General features: G+C 44.7%; 1 protein-coding gene across 1 annotated transcript in view; it reads right to left on the bottom strand.

Annotated features, from left to right (window-relative positions):
* The window catches only part of LOC124594228 (coiled-coil domain-containing protein 39), a 481,265-nt gene extending 454,652 nt beyond the window's left edge, over positions 1-26,613 (bottom strand). Inside the window, exon 1 of the mRNA XM_047132594.1 lies at positions 26,495-26,613. The gene's annotated coding sequence lies outside the window, so the exon portion shown is untranslated. The remainder of the gene's footprint in view (positions 1-26,494) is intronic.
* Positions 26,614-27,541: the final 928 nt, after the last annotated feature.

The following is a 27,541-nucleotide window of genomic DNA, read 5'->3' as shown; positions in this document are numbered from 1 at the left end:
TTATGAGACGATGGCGCAACTGTGCGTCATATAACAGTCTGTCTTCATTACCGCCAAAAAACAGGACTGAATTTTTGTCATCTAAAAAGTAGGGATAAATGTCCGCTGTATTTTAGTAAGTTTGACAGCTTTTCTTTCATTGTTATGCGTTGTTTAAACCTAATGTTTTGTTGCCAATTTTTCTAATACATGTTTACTGTACTGTGTAAATTAAAACAGTGTGTATGTACAGCAGTTCACCGCACAGTTTTCCATACTTAGACTGACATTTTTCATCTTCGGATGAACCGAACGTTCGGATTACCGGGACTCTGCTGTACGTGTGAAGTGCCCAAACGCGCACAAAAACGCCTCTATCTCCCATTTTGTCCACTTCAGGACAGTTGTGTCAGTTTTTTTTTTTTTTTTTTTTTTTTTTTTGTAGGCTTCCTGATTCGCCACGGCAAGAACATTGTCGCTTTACCATTGCTATTGGCAAGTGTGCGTGGGTAATTCAGGAAGAGCGGCACATTCTGAGTTCTGATTCTTTTCATTTACAGGGTGTTTCAAAAATGACCGGTATATTTGAAACGGCAATAAAACCTAAACGAGCAGCGATAGAAATACACCGTTTGTTGCAATATGCTTGGGACAACAGTACATTTTCAGGCGGACAAACTTTCGAAATTACAGTAGTTACAATTTTCAACAACAGATGGCGCTGCAAGTGATGTGAAAGATATAGAAGACAACGCAGTCTGTGGGTGCGCCATTCTGTACGTCGTCTTTCTGCTGTAAGCGTGTGCTGTTCACAACATGCAAGTGTGCTGTAGACAACATGGTTTATTCCTTAGAACAGAGGATTTTTCTGGTGTTGGAATTCCACTGCCTAGAACACAGTGTTGTTGCAACAAGACGAAGTTTTCAACGGAGGTTTAATGTAACCAAAGGACCGAAAAGCGATACAACAAAGGATCTGTTTGAAAAATTTCAACGGACTGGGAACGCGACCGCGTACGGCAACCACAGAGGGCAACGCGCAGCTAGTGCAGCAGGTGATCCAACAGCGGCCTCGGGTTTCCGTTCGCTGTGTTGCAGCTGTGGTCCAAATGACGCCAACGTCCACGTATCGTTCATGCACCAGAGTTTACACCTCTATCCATACAAAATTCAAACGCGGCAACCCCTCAGCGCCGCTACCATTGCTGCACGAGAGACATTCGCTAACGATATAGTGCACAGGATTGATGACGGCGATATGCATGTGGGCAGCATTTGGTTTACTGACGAAGCTTATTTTTACCTGGACGGCTTCGTCAATAAACAGAACTGGCGCATATGGGGAACCGAAAAGCCCCATGTTGCAGTCCCATCGTCCCTGCATCCTCAAAAAGTACTGGTCTGGGCCGCCATTTCTTCCAAAGGAATCATTGGCCCATTTTTCAGATCCGAAACGATTACTGCATCACGCTATCTGGACATTCTTCGTGAATTTGTGGCGGTAAAAACTGCCTTAGACGACACTGCGAACACCTTGTGGTTTATGCAAGATGGTGCCCGGCCACAACGCACGGCCGACGTCTTTAATTTCCTGAATGAATATTTCGATGATTGTGTGATTGCTTTGGGCTATCCGAAACATACAGGAGGCGGCGTGGATTGGCCTCCCTATTCGCCAGACATGAACCCCTGTGACTTCTTTCTGTGGGGACACTTGAAAGACCAGGTGTACCGCCAGAATCCAGAAACAATTGAACAGCTGAAGCAGTACATCTCATCTGCATGTGAAGCCATTCCGCCAGACACGTTGTCAAAGGTTTCGGGTAATTTCATTCAGAGACTACGCCATATTATTGCTACGCATGTTGGATATGTGGAAAATATCGTACTATAGAGTTTCCCAGACCGCAGCGCCATCTGTCGTTGAAAATTGTAACTACTGTAATTTCGAAAGTTTGTCTGCCTGAAAATGTACTGTCGTCCCAAGCATATTGCAACAAACGGTGTATTTCTATCGCTGCTCGTTTAGTTTTTATTGCCGTTTCAAATATACCGGTCATTTTTGAAACACCCTGTATAAGGTACGTTGAATGTAATTTTTAGATCGTTATTCAATATTACAATATCTGTGTTTGTGCAGTGTCTGTATCTTAAGCGACAATACCCCTCAGATATGCATGTATGTTTGGAGAAAGAAACACTGTTCTGACGATTTCAGCTGTTGTGAGTACTACGAAATTTGCAGAATACAAGAAAAAATGGCAATTCCTGCTATAAAGAAAGTTAATATAGAATATGAGCCCATTTATGAATTCGAAATTTCTGTTCCTGACATTGTACCTAATTAATGTTATTTACTAAATTTCACTAATTTTTATAAATAATTTTGCATTTTCTATTTTTCTAATACGGGAATTACCTGGTAACATTCGACCAGAACAGAACTACATTCCGTATTATTGTTGTATAGAGTACAATGCAATTTACTGAGAAAAATACTTACTTGAAATTTAAACATAAATTTTCAACATAAATTTTATAGAATCTTTAAGTCGATTTTTCTGAAGTTCTGAACTTTCGAGTTGTGTCAACGTTCTTGCCGGGCTGTGATATGCTGGTGGCCAGTGCATTTGGATGAAAACGTTGATAATGAGAAGGGGACCTCGAAATGTTCACAAGAATTTGCTTCATGAGCTACACTGAAGGGACATAAAGAACAAAGAAAATTATTTGAGAAAGGGCGAACAAAGATTTCATTTTGTTCTCATGAAAGTAGCTCCTCATATTTGCATACAAGAGACTCGTTTAAGAAATGCCAGTTTTTAAATTCGTTTGTCTTAATCGACGTTTTCAGTCAGCCTGCAGCTGTGTTATTCACAATTTAAGTAAGAAAACACTTGTCGTGGTTAATATCGCATGTTTCGTGAATTTGCTGTCATTACCAAGAGCAAATATTTACGTAGGTATTTTGTGTTGTATTTGTATGTGTGTTGTTCTGCCTCTCTTGCCCTGCGTTGTGTTCAAATGGTTTACTGCAGTTGCACAGGTTTCTTTTCTTCCATTTTCCGAAACATCACGTAACATACCTATGTAGCCGGCCGAAGTGGCCGTGCGGTTAAAGGCGCTGCAGTCTGGAACCGCAAGACCGCTACGGTCGCAGGTTCGAATCCTGCCTCGGGCATGGATGTTTGTGATGTCCTTAGGTTAGTTAGGTTTAACTAGTTCTAAGTTCTAGGGGACTAATGACCTCAGCAGTTGAGTCCCATAGTGCTCAGAGCCATTTTTTGAACATACCTATGTAAATATTTGCCCCTATTAATGAGATTACATTCTCGGAAAGCATCGTGCTATGCGTGAAAAAACACGTAGCAGGTGTAGGGTTTGTTATTTTTGCTAAGGATGGTCTCTTGGTTAGGTTAAGATTTTTAGCAACAGGCGGAAGCTATTCCAGATTGTAACATAGCACTCGAATCCCACAATGTACCATTTCAAGTATTTTTTCAGAAACATGTGAACCAATATATAAATAACTTACGGAGGAATGTATGAAAATGAGGTAAGGCTATTTACAGCACAAAAAAAAAAAAAAATACATTTACACCACTTATGTGGAATTTGGCAACACTTGGCTTTCCAAATCTCCATATCTTTCCACATCCTCTCTTTCTATATGAAAGCTTAATATCAGCCAATTCTAAAGCAGCTGATTGCTCGAGCTATTCCGTTGTAAGATTGTAAGTGCTTATTGTGATTATGTTAGTCAGCGTACTTCGTGTTTTGTAGGATTTCGTATTCTTCTCACTTTGCAACTATCATTGTGGTGCTAGCCAAACGTACTTCGACGTCATTTTATGGGTTAAAACCATGAAAGCAAGGGAAGCATTACGTTTACAATAGCGAACTTTGATCAAAGCTAGGCTCTCGCTCTAAGTTTCATCAGAGGTCTTCGATGAAAGATATATCTGATAAAAGCTACCTAGCACACTGTCAATGCAGAACAACGCATATACAAATACAACGCAAAATACCTATGTTATGATTTAAGTGATTTAAGGAAGTTTCTCACTTCATCTAACTGAGGTGAAATTACATTAGGTGTTCCGCAGGGTTCAATCATGGGTCCCCTTCTGTTCTTGATATATGTCCTCCCTTCTTATCTGAAACAAGAAGCTAAAGTGACACTATTTGCTGATGATTCAAGTATCATTATTAATCCAGTAAAAGAAACTCCAGTAGACAATGATGCAAATAACGTCTCTGGAAAAGTTATTGATTGGTTTTCTGCGAATGGGCTTACTCTGAACTTTGGAAAAACACAGTACATCCAATTTTCTACTTCAAGAAGTGCAGTTCCTTCAATAAATATAACACATCAACAGAAGTCAGTAGCCAGGGTAGAGCATACAAAGTTTTTGGGTGTACATTTACAGGATAATCTTAATTGGAAAATTCTTATTTTGGATTTTCTAAAGCGACTAGGTTCAGCAACTTTTGCAATCAGAACAATTTCTAATTTTAATAATATAGGAATTAGCAAGGTGACATACTTTGCATACTTTCACTCTCTGATGCCATACGGAATACTATTTTGGGGTAACTCAACACTTAGGCAAGAAGTATTCACTGTTCAAAAGAAAGTGGTTTGAATAATGTGTGGCGCTCATAGATGCACATCTTGTAGGCATCTGTTTAAAAGGTTAGGAATTCTTACAATAGCCTAAGTCAGTAATGAAATTTGTTCTGAACAACATTGACCAGTTAAATACGAGAAAAAGGGACGTACGTACACTGTACTCTAATTAACCTATCTTTGTCACAGCAAGGGGTAAAATATGCTGCTATGAAACTTTTCAATAAATTACCAGATGAAATAAAATGTCTGACAGTTTCAAAAATAATTTGAAATCATATCTCCTTGACAACTCTTTCTATATCACAGATGAATTCTTGAATAAGAATAAATAAATCTGTAGGTATAATATATGCATTTTGTGCGATTTAAGGGAAAAAAGACCTTGATTCATGTACGCATTTCTTATGCGCTTAACACGTTCCACATCTTAACGGTTACCGTGAGACTGATCAATGGAACACGCAACTAGCTAACTAACTAACCAAAGATATTTGATTTAAGATTCTAGTCAAAGATAGTTACAGTGTAATTCGGGCCTAAGCCAGAGCCGTATCGAGAGTGCCCGACATGGTGCGGTCACAGAGGAGGCGCAAAACTGACCATAAAAAGAACAAGGAGAGTATTACACGCGCAAACAAAGTTGACACTCTGCGCGGTGGCTGATGGGAGCGACTGTAAAGGCATTTTCCATTTACAGCCGCTACAATCGACCACCGCGCCGAGTGTCAACTTTGTTTGCGTGAGTAATAGACGGTTTGAGATTTAATCACGAGCCGTATGGGAGTTCTCCTACCGCTCGTGTTCCTATCTTCTGGTTACGAGAAAAAATTTCCCCTGTGACTGCAAATGCACGTTGCTGTCTGTGTCATTCCGTCCAAGTAGCATCATAAAGAGACGACTGTTACCGAACAGATCTCTATCGCTACCATTGTTTATGCAGTAACAGTTGTTTGGTTCACACAGGTGCCGCCCACACCAGCGTTCCTCGTTCTTTCAGTACTCGTGATCCACCTGTCAATCATAATTTTCTTCGCGTCTCCCTCCCTCCCCCCCCCCCCCCCCCCTCCGGTGCTCAAACTATATGTTTATATTATGTATTTTGAGTATTTTCATGCTAAAGCTATATAAGTTACAAACCTTACATTGACAAAACCATAATCAATGGCCCTCTATTGCTCTCTGCCTTACATAACAGCGCGCGAAAAGTTGATGGATTATCTCAGAGGGAAAGCAGCGTTGCCATTGCGGAGTGCGAAGACGTGAGAGGGTGAATGTTTTCTTGTTTGTCTTTCAGTGCTGACAGCTCACGGACTTAAGCGCCTCGTACCTATCACCAGCAGCAGCGAAAACTACACAGGTAGGTAACATGGGTTCATGAATTCGCGTTACAAAGACAATCATCTTCAAATGTGGCACTTACTTTTAAGTGTCTATACAACGCAGTTAGCAGAAACAATGTGCAGGTGATAAAAAGCTTCGACGAGGCGTAACGCCTCTGTGTCACGGCTACTTTTGCAGAATCATGAACCTCGTGCCTGCGCTGTGTACGAAGGGCGGAACTTGTTCTCTCAGGACCGAACCAATTTCCCCGAAATTGATTATGATAAAGAAGACCTATCGAGTGTCAAGACTTTTTTTATTCGCACAGGGGTGCTGTGTCCCATCACTCGTGTGCCGACTACAACACCACATTGAAACTCAAATGTTGGTAACCTGCCATTGTAGCAGCAGTAACCGATCTAACAACTACGCCAGACACTTGTCTTATGTAGCCGTTGCCGACTGCAGCGCCATATTCTGCCTGTTCACGTATATCTGTATTTGAATACGGCATGCGTGTACCAGTTTCTTTGGCGCTTCGGTGTATTATGTACTCACAGCACCTATTTTTGGCGTAGTACAATATGAGTTTTCAAACAAGATTTGATAACACGTTGGGCAGAAAGGTCCACCTCATCCCTCATCTTCCCTCGCTAGCAGCGTTTCGCAGGTAGGACGTCTCTGTCTGGAGCCATTCCAGCGTAGAATACTTAGCACTCGTACAATAGGCGGCTTGTGGGAGGGCGAGGGGGGGGGGGGAGGGCGGGGGGCGGGAGGAGGGGAGGGTAACGAATGACAAACAGGCGGTGAGCAAAATTTCAAAGTCCCACTTACAGAAATCTTCTCAAGAGAACGGTAAGCAAAGTTCTGTGACCGCCTCGTTCGCCCGACTTACCTACTTGTCATTTTCACCTATGGGCACATTTACACTACTGGCCATTAAAATTGCTACACCATGAAGATGACGTGCTACAGACGGGAAATTTAACCGACAGGAAGAAGATGCTGTGATATGCAAATAATTTGCTTTTTAGAGCATTCACGCAATGTTGGCGCCGGTGGCGACAGCTACAACGTACTGACATGAGGAAAGTTTCAGACCGATTTCTCATACACAAACGGCAGTTTACCGGCGTTGCCTGGTGAAACGTTGTTGTGTTGCCTCGTGTAAGGAGGAGAAATGCGCACCATCACGTTTCCGACTTTGATAAAGGTCGGATTGTAGCCTATCGTGATTGCGCTTTATCATATCGCGACATTACTGCTCGCGTTGGTCGAGATCCAATGACTGTTAGCACAATATGGAATCGGTGGGCTCAGGAGGGTAATACGGAACGCCGTGCTGGATCCCAACAGCCTCGTATCACTATCAGTCGAGATGACAGGCATCTTATCCGCATGGCTGCAATGGATCGTGCAGCCACGTCTCGATCCCTGAGTCAGCAGATGGGGACGTTTGCGAGACATCAACTATCTGCACGAACAGTTCGACGACGTTTGCAGCAGCAGGGGCTATCAGCTCGGAGACCAAGGGTGCGGTTACCCTTGACGCTGCATCACAGACAGGAGCGCCTGCGATGGTGTACTCAACGACGAACCTGGGTGCACGAATGGCAAAACGTCATTTTTTCGGATGAATCCAGGTTCTGTTTACAGCATCATGATGGCCGCATCCGTGTTTGGCGACATCGCGGTGAAAGCACATTGGTAGCGTGTATTCGTCGTCGCCATACTGACGTATCACCCGGCGTGATGGTATGGGGTGCCATTGGGTACACGTCTCGGTCACCTCTTATTCGCATTGACAGCACTTTGAACAGTGGGCGTTACATTTCAGATGTGTTACGACCCGTGGCTGTACCCTTCAGTCGATCCCTGCAAAACCCTACATTTCAGCAGGATAATGCACGACCGCATGTCGCATGTCCTGTACGGGCCTTTCTGGATACAGAAAATGTTCGACTGCTGCCCTGGCCAGTACATTATTCAGATCTCTCACCATCTGAAAACGTCTGGTCAATGGTGGCCGAGCAACTGGCTCGTCACAACACGCCAGTCACTACTCTTGATGAACTGTCGTATCGTGTTGAAGCTGCATGGACAGCTGTACCTGTACACGCCATACAAGCTCTGTTGAACTCAATGCCCAGGGGTATCAATTCCATTATTATGGCCAGATGTGGTTGTTCTGGGTACTGAATTCTCAGGATCTATGCACCCAAATTGCGTGAAAATGTAATCACATGTCAGTTCCAGTACAATATATTTGTCCAATGAATACCCGTTTATCATCTGCATTTCTTCTTGGTGTAGCAATTTTAATAGCCAGTAGTGTAAAACAAAAACTGCGTGGCAGTGACCCTAAAGCGGTAGACCAGCTGAAGAGAAACATACAACGTAGTACGAAAGAAACGACGCTACACTTTTGCATAAAATGGGTTTGAATATGATATCACGAGCTGTGATGTTACAGTGTTTGGTAGGCTGTACCACTGATCAGTTTCCGTCACTCAAGTTGTGGACAGTTAGCAATTGTACATTTTATAAGGTTATTGAAAACGAAAAGGTTTTGTATATTTTGTGTTGCAATATTGTATTGTAGGGCATGTTTGTTCCTTCTTATGTTACTCGCTACGAGCGTGGGGCGTGGTAGTGACAGATGGACCAGGCCTGCCAACCTTCCTTACTGGTCAACATTGGCGTAAAAGCTACGACTGCTTTACAAAGAAGACATCTCGAAGGGACTCGCCCAACCCACCTTAATAATGAAGACAACTGAAATGCGTAATTTTGAATTTTAATGAATTGAAATATGTATTCAGTTCTTGTCCAGATTTAGCCACGGGCAGTTCTGATCTGCCTTTTTTAACTCGTCGCCTTTTTTTTTGAGTTCTGATCTGTTGAGATACGCTATTATTGTTTGACAAGTGGCTTTATTAACTAAGTGCAATAATTATTGTAATAAAATTGTTAAAGGAAGAACGTAAACAATTCTGAAGATTTTTGGAAATACTTGAAGACGGATTTTATGAGTGACTGATTTGGGAGGAAAGTTCTGTTTAAGTTCAAATGGTTCAAAGGCTCTGAGCACTATGGGACTTAACATTTGAGGTCATCAGTCCCCTAGAACTTAGAACTACTTAAACCTAAGGATATCACACACATCCATGCCCGAGGCAGGATTCGAACCTGTGACCGTAGCGGTCGCGCGGTTCCGGATTGAAGCGGCCACACCGACCGGCCTCTGTTTAAGTCAAATTGTATTTTCTTGGTATTGAAGTTTCAGTTATTTCGCATATGAAGATCTGACACGAGATAGGGAGATCTCTGGACTACTGAGATTACGATATTGGGGTTTTTGTGGACTTTATTTCGCGTCAGTTAGAATGAAAGTGATTTGATGGCGATCTTTTCAAGGCTAAACGAACGTTGTATCCTTCTAGAAATCAGAAGAAATACAAAGTTAGCTGAGAAATAATCCTTCGAGTGACAGTTCGTAATAATGAGACAGGGATAACTTTTACAACGAAAGCGAAATTTATGCCAGCAACAATACTAGTATCACTAGATGTTATAAGTTACGCTGAGCACAATATTTAAGTGGAAAGACAACGTACTCATTAAAGAACTCTGATAATATTTAGAAGCCAAAGCATTCACTAAGACTGATAGAGTGGGTTCATGGTTATTATGCTGCTAGGATTAATTACCCATTATTTCAAAGCTAAATACTTTCGCTTTAAATAATTACCCGTCAGTTGCAATACGAACGAACTACACAATACCGTGAATTGACTATTTTCACGCGGCGCCGTTCGCATGAAATAATAACCCAAGTTACTGCCCAAGGAACTAAACAATACCGTGACTAGGCAATTTTCATACCTCAAATATTAAAATTGCTAAAACTAAAATAAATTGCATTCGAACAGGCCTATATAGGTCCAACGGTACCGACCGACCGCCGTGTTATTCTCAACCGATAGGTGTCACTGGCCGCAGATATAGATGGGCATGTGGTCAGCGCACAAGTCTCGCTGACCGCAGCTGCTACACTATGTGATCAAAAGTACCTGGACACCTGGTTGAAAATGACTTACAAGTTCGTGGCGCCCTCCATCGGTAATGCTGGAATTCAATACGGTGTTGGCCCACCCTTAGCCTTGATGACAGCTTCCACTCTCGTAGGCTTACGTTCAATCAGGTGCTGGAAGGTTTCTTGGGCAATGGTAGCCCGTTCTTCACGGAGTGCTGCACTGAGGAGAGATATTGATGTCGGTCGGTGAGGCCTGGCACGAAGTCGGCTCGGTGTCCCAAAACATGCCAAACGTGTTCTATAGGATTCAGGTCAGGAATCTGTGCAGGACAGTCCATTACAGGGATGTTGCTGTCGTGTAACCACTCCGCCACAGGCCGTGCATTATGAGCAGGTGCTAAATCGTGTTGAAAGATGAAATCGCCATCGCCGAATTGCTCTTCGACAGTGCGAAGCAAGAAGGTGCTTAAAACATCAATGTATCTCTGTGCTGTGATAGTGCCACGCAAAACAACAAGGGATGCAAGCCCCCTCCATGAAAAATACGACCACACCATAACACCACCGTCTACGAATTTTTCTGGCAGATGACGTCCACCCTGCATTTGCCTTACCCATGCCCTGCCATCGGATCGCCACATTGTGTACCGTGATTCGTCACTCCACACAAATTTTTTCCACTGTTCAATCGTCTAGTGTTTACACTCCTTCTACCAAGCGGGTTGTCGTTTGGCATTTACCGACATGATGTGTGCCTTATGAGCAACCGCTCGACCGTGAAATCCAAGTTTTCTCACCTCCCCCCTAACTGTCATAGTGCTTGCAGTGGACCTGATGCAGTTTGTAATTCCTGTGTGGTGGCCTGGATAGACGTCTGCCTATTACACATTACGACCCTCTTCAACTGTCGGCGGTCTCTGTCAGTCAAAGACGAGGCCGGCCTGTACGCTTTTGTGCTGTACGTGTTCCTTCACGTTTCTACGTCACTATCACATCGTCACATCGGGAACAGTGGACCTAGGGATGTTTAGGAGCGTGGAAATCTCGCCTACAGACGTATGACGCAAGTGACACCCAATCACCTGACCACGTTAGAAGTCCGTGAGTTCCTGGCAGTAGGCGCCAGCATAGTGCACCTAATATGAAAAGCGTATGTTTTTAGGGGTGTCCGGATACTTCTGATCACGTAGTGTAGTTTTCAGTGAAGTGGCTTCTCAATTGGCCTCACATGGCTGAGTGCACAATGCTTGCCAACAGCGCTCTGGAGACCCGAATTGTCACCCATCTTACTGCTGCCCCAGCCCAACCGCGCTTAACTTCTGTGATATGACGGGAACTGGTGTTAACCACTACAGCAAGGCCTTTGACATTACAAGTGCTATTAATAATAAAAAAACTTAAGTCCTCGACGATAGATCGTGAAGCTAGAACCCGCAAACTGACGAAATATTATCTTCAGAACTGTACAGTGCTGTATGCCTGTGGTACGAATTACGCATTACTGCGGTAACATCTCGTGAATGACAGGTAGCTCATTCTCTCCAGGTGCAAGCAATCGAAAGGAACCCCACAGGGCACAAAAAGGCATAAAGGTGCAGGGCGATCATTTGCAATGAATTATAACTTTTAATAGCATTTTCTGATTTTAGACAAAATAATATTTTTCTATGCCTCGAAAGTGCGTATTATTGACAGTGGGCCGTTTTTATACTGGACATAGTGTATTAACAATTATGTCGCATGTAGTCGATGACATTGTTGTTCAGAGATGCATTTACGGGTTTGCAGCACCCACGTAGTGAAGGCTGCGAATGATCCGTGTGGTGCAGATACGGTAGGCCGAGGTGTTACTGAATCAGCAAGTAGGCGCTAAAAGCAGGCGCCATCTCTGATTGATAGGCCACACAGGGAGGCAGTAGTGTTTGTCGCTAACACTGCAGTCACGCGCCGGCGCAGAACCTGTCACTGCCCCAAAATACATGAACTCACCTTATTCACTGTATCGGAAACAGTTGTGTGTCGAAAAAAGGTTTTCGGTAGATAGTACGCAAAGGGGCGAGTTTAGCTTTGTTGTTAATATTCATAGATTTTGTATTTACAAAAGTACTGAACTACGTATTACTTTTATACAACAGAAACGTACTTTTTCCAACGGTATCCGAAAGCGCTTAAAAAGAGAAGGAAATTGTATAGCACTTTGTAATGCGCCAGCATTTTTTCTGTAAGCCGAATTTTGAGCAAGCTAGTACAAAGCAGTTCTCTTCCTGTCATGAAAGAATTCCTTTCAAATCATTTCTTAACAACAAGCGCTACGCCCTACTCGGAAATAACCTTCTACGACCAACGTCCGTAAGCGGTCAGGTATCCTTGTACCCGTGATTACTGGCATATGACGTAGCAAGAGCACGAGACCTTTTCCACAAGAAACAGCATCGAACTTTGATTTTCATATGTGCAGGTTTCCTCCAAACACCATGCAGGCCGGTAAATGCAGTTCGCCAGCCGTTCCCATAGGAACCTCATAGCATGCATAGTGATTTATTAAGATGTGATACGTCAACAGCTCGTGCTCTGATGGTTTTGAGTTTATATGGAAATCGAAGTTTATGGCAATTATTCTACAATTTTCTTAAGAATTCAAAAACTAAACATGACGAGGCAGTCATGAAGAGAGTCATAAAGTGACGAAACTTCACTCTACTTGCAAATGGATTTCCTTTCTTCCTTCACCTTAATTTAATCATAACATACAATATATATTAAGCCTACGACTCAGGAACAGAAGGGAAACTGCTGTCCACCTGGAGAAGACGCAACGTTATGTAGTGCGCGAACTTTCCTTCATCTTTCATTAATTCGTCAGCTCTCATCTCTCCATCCATATTAACTATTTTGAGAAGGTTTATCGCAACTTAGTCTGGCGGTTTTGTCGCTGAAGACGACTTTTCACTTTCCAAGTAAAAATTTCGGTTTGTTCTTAAGAAAGAAGGTTTTATTTTAATTTAAATTTCCTTCACTCAATGTTTTTATTACAGAGAGCAGCCGGCCCTCTGACCGAACAAGCTGAGCTACCGTGTTGGCATGACGGAGCTAACCAAACACGACTGACAACCGGTCCGCACAGCCTTACTTCCGCCAGTACCTCTTCTCCTACCTTCCTAACTTCGCAGAAGATCCCCTGTGAAACTTGCAGGACTTCCGCCCCTGGAAGAAAGGATACTGCGGAGACGTGGCTGTGAGGACAGGTCGTGAGTGGTGCTTGGATAGGTCAGTCGATAGAGCACTCTCCCGCGAATGGCAAAGGTCCCGATTTCAGGTTGCGGCCGGGCACACAGTTTTAATCTGCCAGGATGTTGCACATCAGCGCACTCTCCGCTGCAGGGTGAAAATTTCATTCTGGAAACATTCCCCAGGCCATGAGTGCTAGTCCTGCCAAGTTTCGCAGGAGACTTTCTGTGAAGCTTGTAAGGTAGGAGGCGAGGTACTGGCGGAAGTAAAGCTGTGGGGACGGGTCGTGAGTTTTGAGTGGGTGGCTCAGTCGATAGAGCACTTGCCCGTGAGAGGCAGAGGTCTCGAGTCTCGGTCCGACACACAGTTTTAATGTACCAGGAATTTTCAACCCAAGATGGTGTCTCCGACCAGTAATGTCATACGATCCTCTCATTTCACTGCGTGATATGTCATCCCTCTGATCCAAAGCTCTGTAGCGTCGTTGAACATCCCAGCGTGGTTCCGTACACCAGCGTCTAGGATTCTTCAGCATGAAGCGTGGCGCTTAAACAGCTACTCGACCGTAGAAAGTTTCACTCTCCCAACCACACACAACACAACGATGGCAATCTACGCCATCCTCGCGCAAGATTGGAAACCATCAAACATTACGTCACGCTTACAGACTGCACTCAGTGCGGCTGAGCCTTGGTTGGAGAAATGGCGTGTTAGAGTAAACGTTGACAAGTGCGAAGCCGTTCTGTTCACTAGAAGACCGAAGCAACTGCGCAAACACCGATACTGCAGACCAATAACTCTACATGTACGCCCAATACGTTACCGTGACAAAGTCAAACACCTCGGTGTCTGGCTGGACTGGAAATTACTCTGGGGGGGGGGGGGGGGGGACCACATACAACACATGACCCACCGAGCAAGCGCGAGGCTCAAACAGCTCTACCCTATGCTCCATGCCGGCCGCGGTGGCCGTACGGTTCTGGCGCTGCAGTACGGAACCGCGGGACTGCTACGGTCGCAGGTTCGAATCCTGCCTCGGGCATGGGTGTGTGTCATGTCCTTAGGTTAGTTAGGTTTCAGTAGTTCTAAGTTCTCGGGGACTTATGACCTAAGATGTTGAGTCCCATAGTGCTCAGAGCCATTTGAACCATTTTTGAACCTATGCTCCACAGGTGTGGCACTCTGAACAGAAGGGTGTCGAGTTCCATGTACATGACACTTATCCGACCCCTGATGACGTACGCAGCTCCTGTCTGGGGATACGCTGCGCCCACACGCCTGTGCCGTCTGCACATCATACAAAACAAAGTACTCAAAATCATAAGCAATGCTCCACGATACACACGCACCGCGGACCTTCACCGGGAATACCGACTTGAGACTCTCACGGAGGTAATCCACAAATTCACCACAAGACTATACAGAAACTCCATACATTCGCAGAACCCGTTTATTCTGAATCTGGGGAACTACGACCACAACCATAGATGGAAACATAAAAGACCAAAAGACATACTTGTAAGGACCTAACATCTATGGCCAAGTACACGCAAACACAACGGTACAGGTGAGTCCTGGTTAATCAGATGCCATTACTGGATATCCAGCTGGAACACACTTGCCGAATAACTGGCACCACGCAGGAAAGCCGTGCCGTACACTGCATGCAGACAAGCTCCACACAACCCCCGCACAGTGAGATGATCTATGGCCGATCTCCCACTACTATATAACGATCTTGATTGTTCCAGCAATACAGCGGCTGCAGGAAATTGGGATACATCGCCATCGCTTCCCACGGTAGTGATGCACGATACCCATACTAACAAACCCAACCTTGCATGAACTATCGCAGCTAGTAAGCCACTACTGCTCTCACTACCCATCCCACTGTCGCAGAGGTTTTTTTCTCACGGCATGAGCCTTGGCACTTTTTTCCCTCTGCTCTTCAAATTGCTATCCTCATTCGCGTTTCGTCGACTACGTGTTAATGCGTAGTCTTACCTAGAGGCACGGCTAACATCACAGCCCAGCATCCTGTGATCCACCTATTAGATAACTAACATGTTGACGGAGGTGACAGTAGAACTTTTGGTCTGGTTACCACGTTGGTGCGGGCGTGGAGGGTCCCCATCTCTATTTTTCCCAATGCAGTGAACTCTCACGATTGTAGAAGAAGATACCGTCACAGTGTAGTGCCTTCTGAAGTGAAGTTAGAGACGTTGATTTATTGGAACGATTTTTTAATCATTCCGTGATATCCAGACAACACAGTTTGGGAGTCGAGGATCGGTTTTGAGTTACCCGCACTTCATCGTATTTCCAGTTCACTGTTAAGAAAGGGAACAACAAACTGGGTATCGTCAGGGAAACTGCAACCTGCTGCTCTGACCTGTCACACGGTGTCATTCAATCAGTTACTAATCTTGGAAGTCCGTTATTTCAATACATGTAGCAGTTCTGGATACCCGCATTCTCTCATTGCGACGGTGGGCTCTATACGCATGTACGAGACATCGCTACATAGACTAAACTTTTCGCACGTAGTGCAGACGGACAGTGACACTCGATAGTCGCTCTGTTCTCACGTTGTGGATTCAAGCCCACGTACGGACACGGAGATGAAATTCCCGCAGTTTTCCTAAGGCCACAGGCAATACTGTCACGATTGCCCTCAACCGGTCCCATCTGGTTTCCTGTTCCCCATATGTGCAAACCATGCCAGCGATCCGTCTTTGTTGACCTGGCCCTCTAAAGGACGTTAAACCCGAATGTTCCTTCTTTTAATTATTCATTTTTTACTATCAGTGAGCAAACTCATTTGGACGGGGTGGGACTCAAATCAGCGTTCCGCTTTCCTGATTTATGGGTTGTGTTATTTGGGGAAGGAGACCAGACAGCGAGATCATCGGTCTTATCAGATTAGGGAAGGACGGGAAAGGAAGTTGGCCGTGCCCTTTGAAAGGAACCATCCCGGAATTTGCCTGGAGCGATTTAGGGAAATCACGGAAAACCTAAATCAGGATGGCCGGACGCGGGATTGAACCGTCGTCCTTCCGAGTGCGAGTCCAGTGTCTAACCACTGCGCCACCTCGCTCGGTCCCTGATTTATGTCTTGTGTGGTTTTACTGTTTACGTTAAGTAGTGAGTGTGGTCCGAGTCAGGGGAGCCACCTCGAATTCTGGTTCAAAATGGTTCAAGTGGCTTTGAGCAAAATGGGACTTAACATCTGTGGTCATCAGTCCCCTAGAACTTAGAACTAATTAAACCTAACTAACCTAAGGACATCACACACATCCACGCCCGAGGCAGGATTCGAACCTGCGACCGTAGCGGTCGCTCGGCTCCAGACTGTAGCGCCTAGAACCGCACGGCCACTCCGGCCGGCTCGAATTCTGGTGTCAGAACAAACTTCCCTCGACTAGACCCAGAAACAGGAAGAGACTTAGTGGCATGCAGTTTCCGACCTAGGGACTGTTGTCCGGCATGCTTGGTTAAAATATAAAACCTCTCCGCAGTATCCCACGGCGTGAGAGCACGTGGAGCCGTTATTGGTGAACAGTTCGGTGGAATGTTGTTCTGGACACAGCGACACTTTTGTTCAATCACAGAAGCAGGGTAAGACACTACACTATTTCATCTTCTTCTCTTCCACCCACAAGCGTCAGTAGCAACACGAACATAAAATTGCACTGCACAGAACTCAGTCATGGAGACGGACTCCCAATGCTTATGATGTCTAAGACTCGCTTCCCTGAATTACTTCAATCCAATGCCGGGGCCGGTTGCTGTGACCGAGCGGTTCTAGGCACTTCAGTCCGGAACCGCGCGACTGCTACGGTCGCAGGTTCGAATCCTGCCTCGGGCATGGATGTGTGTGATGTCCTTAGGCTAGTTAGGTTTAAGTAGCTCTAAGTTCTAGGGGACTGATGACCCCAAATGTTAAGTTCCATAGTACCCAGAGCCATTTGCACCAATGCCAGGATTTTTCACTTGAATGGCCTTGGTCAGTATCCATTCCCCATTGTCGTGGAAATAAATAACTGATCCGCATCAAATTATCTCTCTGCCGACAAAATGCTAAACTTTTCCACAGTAAGATATCGCTGAGACTTTCGTGGTCACCTTATTTATGTGCTGCCTGTTGCCCTTCTGCGGTTCTTCTGCCGAAGGGTTGGTCCTTTTCCCGACGTTTTCAGAACAGGTGGTTGATACGGTCAAAGTTTCATCCTCCCTTGCCGGCGGGTAACGTAGTGGAAGGCGTATAGTTGACAATACCAGCCGCTGTATATTTGAAGCCATTTCGACTATATTTTGACTTTGACTGTCCCAAGAAATATGTAAAGGTTTTTTAAATTACCGTTACCAGTCACAAACTTTGTCAACTAATGTATTACTTATTTATTTAGTGACATTTTTCGAGGTAAACCTCATCTTCAGGCTAAATGGCATTACAAAAACAACTTTAAAATAAGGCCATATTGACGTTACATAGTCTTTTCGTAAAGAAAAAGATGACCCCCAGCATTTACGAAAAGACTATGTAACGTCAGTATGGCCTTATTTTACAGTTGTTTTTGTAAAGCCATTTAACCAGAAGATGAGTTTTATCTCGAAACATGTCGCTAAATAAATAAGTAATACATTAGTTGACAAAGTTTGTGACTGGTAGCTGTAAATTAAAAAAAAAAAAAACCTTTACGCTGTATATTTACTTCTTTACACTGCAAGCCACCTTACATTGTATGGTGAAGGATACGGTGTTGTGGGCTTCCCGACCGTGGACTTTGCGACCTGTGACGTAATTGGCGTTTTCGGCTACAAATACCTCAGCCGAAAATTTTGCGAGCGTTTGGGCAATAACGTCACTTCACATTTTGTCCAGGCTTAGGACTGGGTATGAAAATTGTAGATACGCTTGTTTAGATGTTTTTTATCTTTATTTACACTACTGGCCATTAAAATTGCTACACCATGAAGATGACGTGCTACAGACGTGAAATTTAACCGACAGGAAGAAAATGCTGTGATATGCAAATGATAAGCTTTTCAGAGCATTCACGCAAGGCTGGCGCCGGTGGCGACACCTACAACGCGCTGACATGAGGAAAGTTTCCAACCGATTTCTCATGCACAAACATCAGTTGACCGGCGTTGCCTGGTGAAACGTCGTTGTGATGCCTCGTGTAAGGAGGAGAAATGCGTCCCATCACGTTTCCGACTTTGATAAAGGTCGGATTGTAGCCTATCACGATTGCGGTTTATCGTATCGCAATATTGCTGCTCGCGTTGGTCGAGATCCAATGGCTGTTAGCAGAATATGGAATAGGTGGGTTCAGGAGGGTAATACGGAACGCCTTGCTGGATCGCAACGGCCTCGTATCACTAGCAGTCGAGATGACAGGCATCTTATCCGCATGGCTGTAACGGATCGTGCAGCCACGTCTCGATCCCTGAGTCAACAGATGGGGACGTTTGCAAGACAACAACCATCTGCACGAACACTTCGACGACGTTTGCAGCAGCTTGGACTATCAGCTCGGAGACCATGACTGCGGTTACCCTTAACGCTGCATCACAGACAGGAGCGCCTGCGATGGTGTTCTCAACGACGAACCTGGGTGCACGAATGGCAAAACGTCATTTTTTCGGATGAATCCAGGTTCTGTTTACAGCATCATGTCGGTCGCGTCCGTGTTTGGCGACATCGCCGTGAACGCACATTGGAAGCGTGTATTCGTCATCGCCATACTGGCGTATCACTCGGCGTGATTGTAGGGGGTGCCATTGGTTACACGTCTCGGTCACCTCTTGTTCGCACTGACGGCACTTTGAACAGTGGACGTAACATTTCAGATGTGTTTCGACCCGTGGCTGTACCCTTCATTCGATCCCTGCGAAACCCTACATTTCAGCAGGATAATGCACGACCGCATATTGCAGGTCCTGTACGGGCCTTTCTGGATACAGAAAATGTTCAATTGCTGCCCTGGCCAGCAAATTCTCCAGATCTCTCAACAATTGAAAACGTCTGGTCAATGGTGGCCGAGCAACTGGCTCGTCACAATACGCCAGTCACTACTCTTGATGAACTGCGGTATCGTGTTGAAGTTGCATGGGCAGCTGTACCTGTACACGCCATCCAAGCTGTGTTTGACTCTCAATGGCCAGGCGTATCAAGGCCGTTATTACGGCCAGAGGTGGTTGTTATAGGTACTGATTTCTCAGGATCTATGCACCCAAATTGCGTGAAAATGTAATCACATGTCAGTTCTAGTATAATATATTTGTTCAATGAATACCCGTTTATCATCTGCATTTCTTCTTGGTGTAGCAATTTTAATGGCCAGTAGTGTATTTTTATATGTTTACCTCTCTACAACGTAACTGCAGCAAATGACTGAACATTTGTCTTATTTTCCGATTTTTAATTCTCTCTCAGTTTTAGTATACCACTCCACCCTCTCCATCTCTTTACACGCTACCCTGTTCCAGTCGCGAACGACGTGCTGGAACAACGTCTGTTGTTAAGCTAGCGTACGAACAATATTTCTAAATTTACGAGGGCGTGGTTAAAGTAATGCCCATAATTTTTTTACGTGAAAGCTCATAAAGCTTTTCAAAGAAAACAAACGGTATTAGTATTCTGCACCTTTATTGTTCATGTTTACGTATTCATTTCTTAACATAGTCAACCTGGCCAGTTCGTTCATATCGTCACTGTGGAATGTTTAACTTTTTAGATGGAACCTGAACCCCACCTCTCCTTGCAACGTTTCATCACTACCAAAGTGAAGTGCGTTCTTTAAGTTTTGCAAACAGATGCAAATCGGATGGGGACAACTCGGGAATCTAAGGAAGGATGATCGATGGCGGTGAACCAAAGCTGTCGGATTGTTGCAGAGGAGCCGGCCGGGTGGTCGAGCGATTCTAGGCGCTACAGTCTGGAACCGCGCGACCGCTACGGTTGCAGGTTCGAATCCTGCCTCGGGCATGATGTGTGTGATGTCTTTAGGTTAGTTAGGTTTAATTAGTTCTAAGTTCTAGGGGACTGATGACCTCAGAAGTTAAGTCCCATAGTGCTCAGAGCCATTTGAACCTTTTGTTGCAGAGGTCGCAGTGCTCGTGTGTGGTCTGGCATTGTCATGTTGAAGGAGAGCACGTCCCATGCATGAACGAACTCTTCGAATTCGAAAGTCGATTACAGCATGCTGTTCCTCACGCAGCGACACATTTATTTTATACGCCGCTACGCTACACGGTATAATTAGGAGCCCTCTAGCGGCAGAGGGTTGCAAATACGTAGACATGAAGAGCAAAGATGTAGAATGTTAATAACATTTGTTTTTTTTTAATATATGACTACTGACACAAAAAAATCTGAGGCATAACTTTTCAGGATGCTCACGACTTACCTTGGAAGAAAGATTAAGGAAAGGAAAACCTACGTTTCTAGCATTTGTAGACTCAGAGAAAGCTTTTGACAATGTTGGCTGGAATACTCTCTTTCAAATTCTAAAGTTGGCAGGGGTAAAATACAGGTAGCGAAAGGCTATTTACAATTTGTACAGAAACCAGATGGCAGTTATAAGAGTCGAGGGACATGAAAAGGAAGCAGTGGTTGGGAAGGGAGTGAGACGGCGTTGCAGCCTCTCTCCGATGTTATTCAGTCTGTATATTGAGCAAGCAGTGAAGGAAACAAAAGAAAAATTCGGAGTGGGAATTAAAATCCGTGGAGAAGAAATAAAAACTTTGAGGTTTGCCGATGACATTGTAATTCTGTCAGAGACAGCAAACGACTTGGAAGAGCAGTTGAATGGAATGGACAGTGTCTTGAAAGGAGGATATAAGATGAACATCAACAAAAGCAAAACGAGGATAATGGAATGTAGTCTAATTAAGTCGGGTGATGCTGAGGGAATTAGATTAGGAAATGAGACACTTAAAGTAGTGAAGGAGTTTTGCTGTTTGGGGGGAAAAATAACTGATGTTGGTCGAAGTAGAGAGGATATAAAATGTAGACTGGCAATGGCAAGGAAAGTGTTTCTGAAGAAGAGAAATGTGTTAACATCGAGTATAGATTTAAGTGTCAGGAAGTCGTTTCTGAAAGTATTTGTATGGAGTGTAGCCATGTATGGAAGTGAAACATGGACGATAAATAGTTTAGACAAGAAGAGAATAGAAGCTTTCGAAATGTGGTGCTACAGAAGAATGCTGAAGATTAGACGGGTAGATCACATAACTAATGAGGAGGTATTGAATAGAATTGTGAGGAGGTATTGAATAGAATTGGGGAGAAGAGGAGTTTGTGACACAGCTTGACAAGAAGAAGGGACCGGTTGGTAAGACATGTTCTGAGGCATCAAGGGATCACAAACTTAGCATTGGAGGGTAGCGTGGAGGGTAAAAATCGTAGAGGGAAACCAAGAGATGTATACACTAAGCAGATTCAGAAGGATGTAGGCTGCAGTAAGTACTAGCAGACGAAGCTGCTTGCACAGGATAGAGTAGCATGTAGAGCTGCATCAAACCAATCTCAGGACCGAAGACCACAACAACAACTACAACTCGTACTTTCAGAACCTTTCCACGAGATATATGTTGGAGAAAGCAATATGTTGTTTATTCGTCTAGTGTCTGTACCTGTAACAAGCCAAGGTCGTTATGTGAACGGTCGATTGATCGTAAATCAATCGCACTGTGTAAGGATTTTGGTTGGGTTTGTTTGCGTTTAGTTTGAAATACGGCAGTGAAGCCGTATTGCACCCAGAACGCAAACAGACCCAACCAAAACACTTACACAGCACGATAGATTTAGTACCAACTGGGCACTCATATAAGGACCCTGGCTTGTTGCAGGACAGTTATAGACGCTGCAGCTGGCCAGGAGACTCACAGGTGCCGAGCCCAGCAGTACTCCTCCTCCGAAGGACTGACACTCTTTATGATGACCCAAGCAATGACAACGATACTGAGCATTGCACGATATCCAAAATTAACAAATGGTTCAAATGGCTCTGAGCGCTATGGGACTTAGCATCTGAGGTCATCAGTCCCCTAGAATGTAGAACTACTTAAACCTAACTAACCTAAGGACATCACACACATCCATGCCCGAGGCAGGATTCGAACCTGCGACCGTAGCCGTCTCGCGGTTCCAGACTGTAACGCCTAGAACTGCACGGCCACTCCGGCCGGCCGTCCTTCCGGACGGTTACTCCTAGGTACCTTACCGTTGGTGCAGTCGTTCCTATCTGACAACAGCATCGCCTGCGAACAGCCCCATGGAGCTTCCGCCGTTAAGCATTACGTCGTATACACTAATGACCCCATGACAGTCTCTTGGGGTCTCGATAGATTACATTTACATCTGTCGATTTCGCATTGTTAAGACCCTTGTTAAGTTTTACCGCCGGCCGCGGTGGCCGAGCGGTTCTAGGCGCTTCAGTCGGGAACTGCGCGACTGCTACGGTCGTAGGATCGAATCCTGACTCGGGCATGGATGTGTGTGATGTCCTTAGGTTACTTAGGTTTAAGTAGTTCTGAGTTCTAGGGGACTGATGACCTCATATGTTAAGTCCCATAGTGCTCAGAGCCATTTGAAACTTTTTTTTTTTTTTTTTTTTTTTTCTTTTTTTTTTTTTTTTTTTTTTTTACGTGCTTTTAAGTCCTGAACGAAGACCCGTATCTGCTCCGATATTCGGTAAGCTCTTAACTAGGTAGTCGAAATTATATTGAATGTTTTCCGGATTTCAAGGGCACGGTGTCAACTGGGCGTCTTTCTGTACGGCTCTGTGGATTTCATGGACGAGTTTTCAAAAGCAAACCAGAGACTGATTGACAACGTCACTTTCAGGCAAGTACGAGTACAGCCATCTATAACGTATGTTTAAGAAAACTTAGGTAGCAAATATTGGTGAAGTGTTTATTAGAAATTTGTAACGGTCGAAGTACATATATTTTGGCGATTGTATTTTAACCTGACCTACTGACAAGGGAACCTCCCCATCGCACCCCCACCCCCCCCCCCCCCCCTCAGATTTAGTTATAAGTTGGCACAGTGGATAGGCCTTGAAAAACTGAACATACATAAATCAAGAAAACAGGAAGAAGTTGTGTGGAACTATGAAAAAAATAAGCAAAATATACAAACTTAGTAGTCCATGCGAAGATAGGCAACATCAACGATATTCTGAGTTAAGGAGCGCCGTGGTCCCGTGGTTAGCGTAAGTAGCTGCGGAGCGAGAGGTCCTTGGTTCACGTCTCCCCCTCGAGCGATAAGTTTTTCTTTATTTTCGCAAAGTTATGATCTGTCCATTCGTTCATTGACTTCTCTGTTCACTGTAATAAGTTTAGTGTTTGTGTTTTTCGACCGCACCGCAAAACCGTGCGATTAGTAGACGAAAGGACGTCCCTCTCCAATGGGAACCGAAAACATTTGATCGCAAGGTCATAGGTCAACCGATTCCTCCACAGGAAAACACGTCTGATATATTCTATACGACACTGGTGACGGCATGTGCGTCACATGACAGGAATATGTTGTCGACCCACCTAACTTGTACACTTGGCGAATGGGTAAGAAGATTCTTCTACGTTGCCCGATTTAGGTTTTCTTGTGGATGTGATAATTACTCCCAAAAAGTGATGAAAACATAAGAGTTTGTCACATAAACTGCAACAAATGAATCCAACAGTTTCACAGTCGCACACTTTTCCCTGCGCTCTGTCAAAACATGTTTTTAACGTTTTCAAATTTTTCCGTGTGTAGACCGTCAAATCCTGCATATGTGCAAGCAAATCTGAACATGTCCTGGAATTTTGGAGAGCGCAGTTGATTATGTGTGAGTGCCTGAACTTTGATAATTGTCTGAAAATAAAAAATTAAACTTTTCGCTCGAAGGAATATTTGAACCAAGGACCTCTCGTTTCGCAGCTGCTCACGCTAACCACGGGACCACGGCGCTCCTGGGCTCAGTGTATCCTTGATGTTGCCTATCTTGTGCATGGACTACTCAGTTTGTATATTTTGCTTATTTTTTCATAGTTCCACACAACTTCTTCCTGTTTTCTCGATCTATCTATGTTCAGTTTTTCAAGACCTATCCACTGTGGCAACATATAACTAAATCTGAGGGGGGGTGCGATGGGGAGGTTCCCTTGTGAGGCTGCACTCATAGTCTTAACGACGACCATGTAAAATTGGCAATGTCGGTAGATAAACGTCACAACATCACTACAGAAGTCAGAATCAAATTAGAATTTGATTCACACCCATCTAAAATTAGAGTTTCATTCTGACTTGAATAGTGATATTACCTACCGTCGCTGTCTGATGCACGTTTTGTCAATTTTATGTGGTTGTTGTTAAGATAAGGCATTCTGAATGCAGCCTCAGGTCTGAAAATGAACCAAAATGATCGAAACTAGTCGTCAAAACACAATTAGGTGACAAAAGTCGTGGGACAGCGATATGCAAGTATACAGATGGCGGTAGTGTGGCGTACACAAGGTATAAAAGGGCAGTGCATGGCGGAACTGTCATTTGTACTCAGGTGATTCATACGAGAAGGTTTCCGACGTGATTAGTGTCCGCACGACGGGAATTAACAGACTTTGAACGCGGAATGGTAATTTCATTTCGGAAATCGTTAGGGAATTCAATATTCCGAGATGCACAGTGTCAAGAGTGTGCCGAGAATACCAAATCTCAGGCATTGCCTCTCACCACAGACAACACAGTGAGCGACGGCCTTCACTTAACGACCGAGAGCAGCAGCGGTGTTTGCGTAGAGTTGTCAGTACTGGCAGACAACCAACACAGCGTGAAATAACCGCAGAAATTAGTGAGGGACGTATGACGAACGTATCTGTTAGGAAACAGAAGCGAAATTTGGCGACAATAGGCTGTGGCAGCAGACGAGAGACGCGAGTGGTTTTGATAATAGCACGAAATTACGTAGAGCACCTGTGCTGGGCTCGCGACCACATCGGTCGGACCCTAGACGACGCTGTGGCGTGGTCAGTCTCGATTTCAGTTGGTATGGGCTGATTAGAGGTTTCGAGTGTGGCACAGACCCCACTAAGCTATGGAACCAGATTTAGCAGGGCACTGTGCAAGCTGGTCGTGGCACCATAATGATGCGGGCTGTGTTTACGTGGAATGGACTGTCTCCTCTGGTCCAACTGAACCAATCATAGACTGGAAATCTTATCTTCAATTTTTGAAGTCCTGTCTTCCTCAGTTGCGTGTAATATTACGGCATATTGATAACTTTTACATATGGACCGTCTGACAGCAACTGAATAAAACACAATTTTAGTGCCATACGCGTTTCGCCTTTATTTTCTGCAAGGCATCATCAGTGGCAGGTTGCGTGGACAATTTCTTACATATTACGCTCCTGTTGCAGTTTTGGTGTTGTTCTTCTACTTATGAACGCCAATTTGCTGTTTTTTCCACATTCCATAGCGCTATGCACTGAACGCTTGTTTCAATGCAATGTTCAATGCAAGGGTTCAGTGCATAGCGCTATGGAGTGTGGAAAAAACAGCAAATTGGCGTTCATAAGAAGAAGAACAACACCAAAAATGCAACAGGAGCGTAATATGTAAGAAATTGTCCACGCAACCTGCCACTGATGATGCCTTGCAGAAAATAAAGGCGAAACGCGTATGGCACTAAAATTGTGTTTTAGTCAGTTGCTGTCAGACGGTCCATATGTATAAGTTATCAATATGCCGTAATGGAAATCTTATGTTTAGCTACTCGGAGATCATTTGCAGCAAACAAATGATGGAATTTTTATGAATTACAACGCGCCATGTCACCGGCCCACAATTGTTCGCGATTGGTTAGACCATTCTGGACAATTCAAGTGATCAAGTGATTGATCTGTCGACCTAGGTCCCCCCCCCCCCCCACCACGAATTCCACCGAATATCAATGGAACATAATCGAGAGGTCAGTTTTTGCACAAAATGCAAAACACTTCCGCATTTATGGACGGCTCGGACGCAGCGTGACTCAATTTTCTCCAGGGAACTTGCAAAGAGCTTGTTGAGACCATGCCACGTCGCGTGGCAGCACTACACCGAGCAAAAGAAAGTCCGACACGATATTAGGAGGTACCCCATGATTTTTGTCATCTCATTGTATACTGTACACATACTGTAAGTAAATTTTTGTTATTTGTCCTTCCTGATGTTGCACTGAGTGATGGCTAGTACAATAGTGATGGTCGGAGGTTAAGAAGCCGTAGTCAAGTACCGTTCGAGCGAGTGTTTTATGGGCTTACCTCCTACGCGGGAGACCTACACCTCCTGAGGACTGACCCGCTGGCTGTGGCGCAACGACGGGAAGACGCATCGGCGTACAGCGGCGCCGTACCTGCCGGCGCCGGCCGCCGTGGTCTGCTGGACGCAGCCCTCCGCCGCTCGGCTCGCACTGGGCCGCGCGGAGCGCCGGCCGCGCCAGGCACGCGAAACCCGACGCGTCCGTCTGCTGGCGCGAGAGCGTCGTGCCATTCGCACGGTCGCAGCTTCCGCGCTGTCGCGAGCCTCTTGCGTCAGCGCCAGCCCCTTCCTCTGTCTGTGGCCAGTGGTACACAAGCACACGGTCGCTGATTCTGCAAACTTTCTCGATTTTGTTATTTGAGGAAATAACAACAGCCCACTTTTCGGATAGTTTCATTTATGCTAAGAGCCGTATTAGGCTTTCACCCGTCTTCCGGTACCATAATCTATACTATTGTGTAAAAACAAGTCGTTGGTTACTCTCGCAAAGTGTTAGGCTATATATTTTTAATATATCCAATATTAATATACAAATGGGAAGCCTCCCCCCCCCCCCTTCCCATAGGAACCACTGATCTGCCCGTAGGTGGGGACACTTACGCGCCTCAGCCACACACGTGGCCGTACCGTATGTGCAACCACAACGGAGGGGTATCTGTTGACGGGCCAGACAAACGTGTGGTTCCTGAAGAGGCGCAGCAGATTTTCAGTACTTGCGGGTGCAGCAGTCTGGATGATTGACTGATCTCGCCTTGTACCATCAACCAAAACGGCCTTGCTGTGCTCTTACTGTGAACGGCTGAAAGCAAGGGAAAAGCTTCAGCTGTAATTTTTTCCGAGGGAATTCAGCTCAACCGCATGGTTAAATGCTGATGGCATCCTCTAGGGTAAAATACGAGGCGTGTTTTTTAAGTAAGTACCGTTTTGAAATTTAAAAAATACGTGCTAAGATATCTCAATAAATTTTTTTTAACATGAGAACCTGTACCTTAATCTACGCACTGACGCCATTACAGTCGGATTGTTCCTTGTTTACGTTGTGTACGGAC

This window comes from Schistocerca americana, chromosome 2 (assembly GCF_021461395.2).
Source record: "Schistocerca americana isolate TAMUIC-IGC-003095 chromosome 2, iqSchAmer2.1, whole genome shotgun sequence".
NCBI lineage: Eukaryota > Metazoa > Arthropoda > Insecta > Orthoptera > Acrididae > Schistocerca > Schistocerca americana.
The sequence above is the reverse complement of the archived record's forward strand: the minus strand, read 5'-3'. Positions and strand labels throughout refer to the sequence as shown.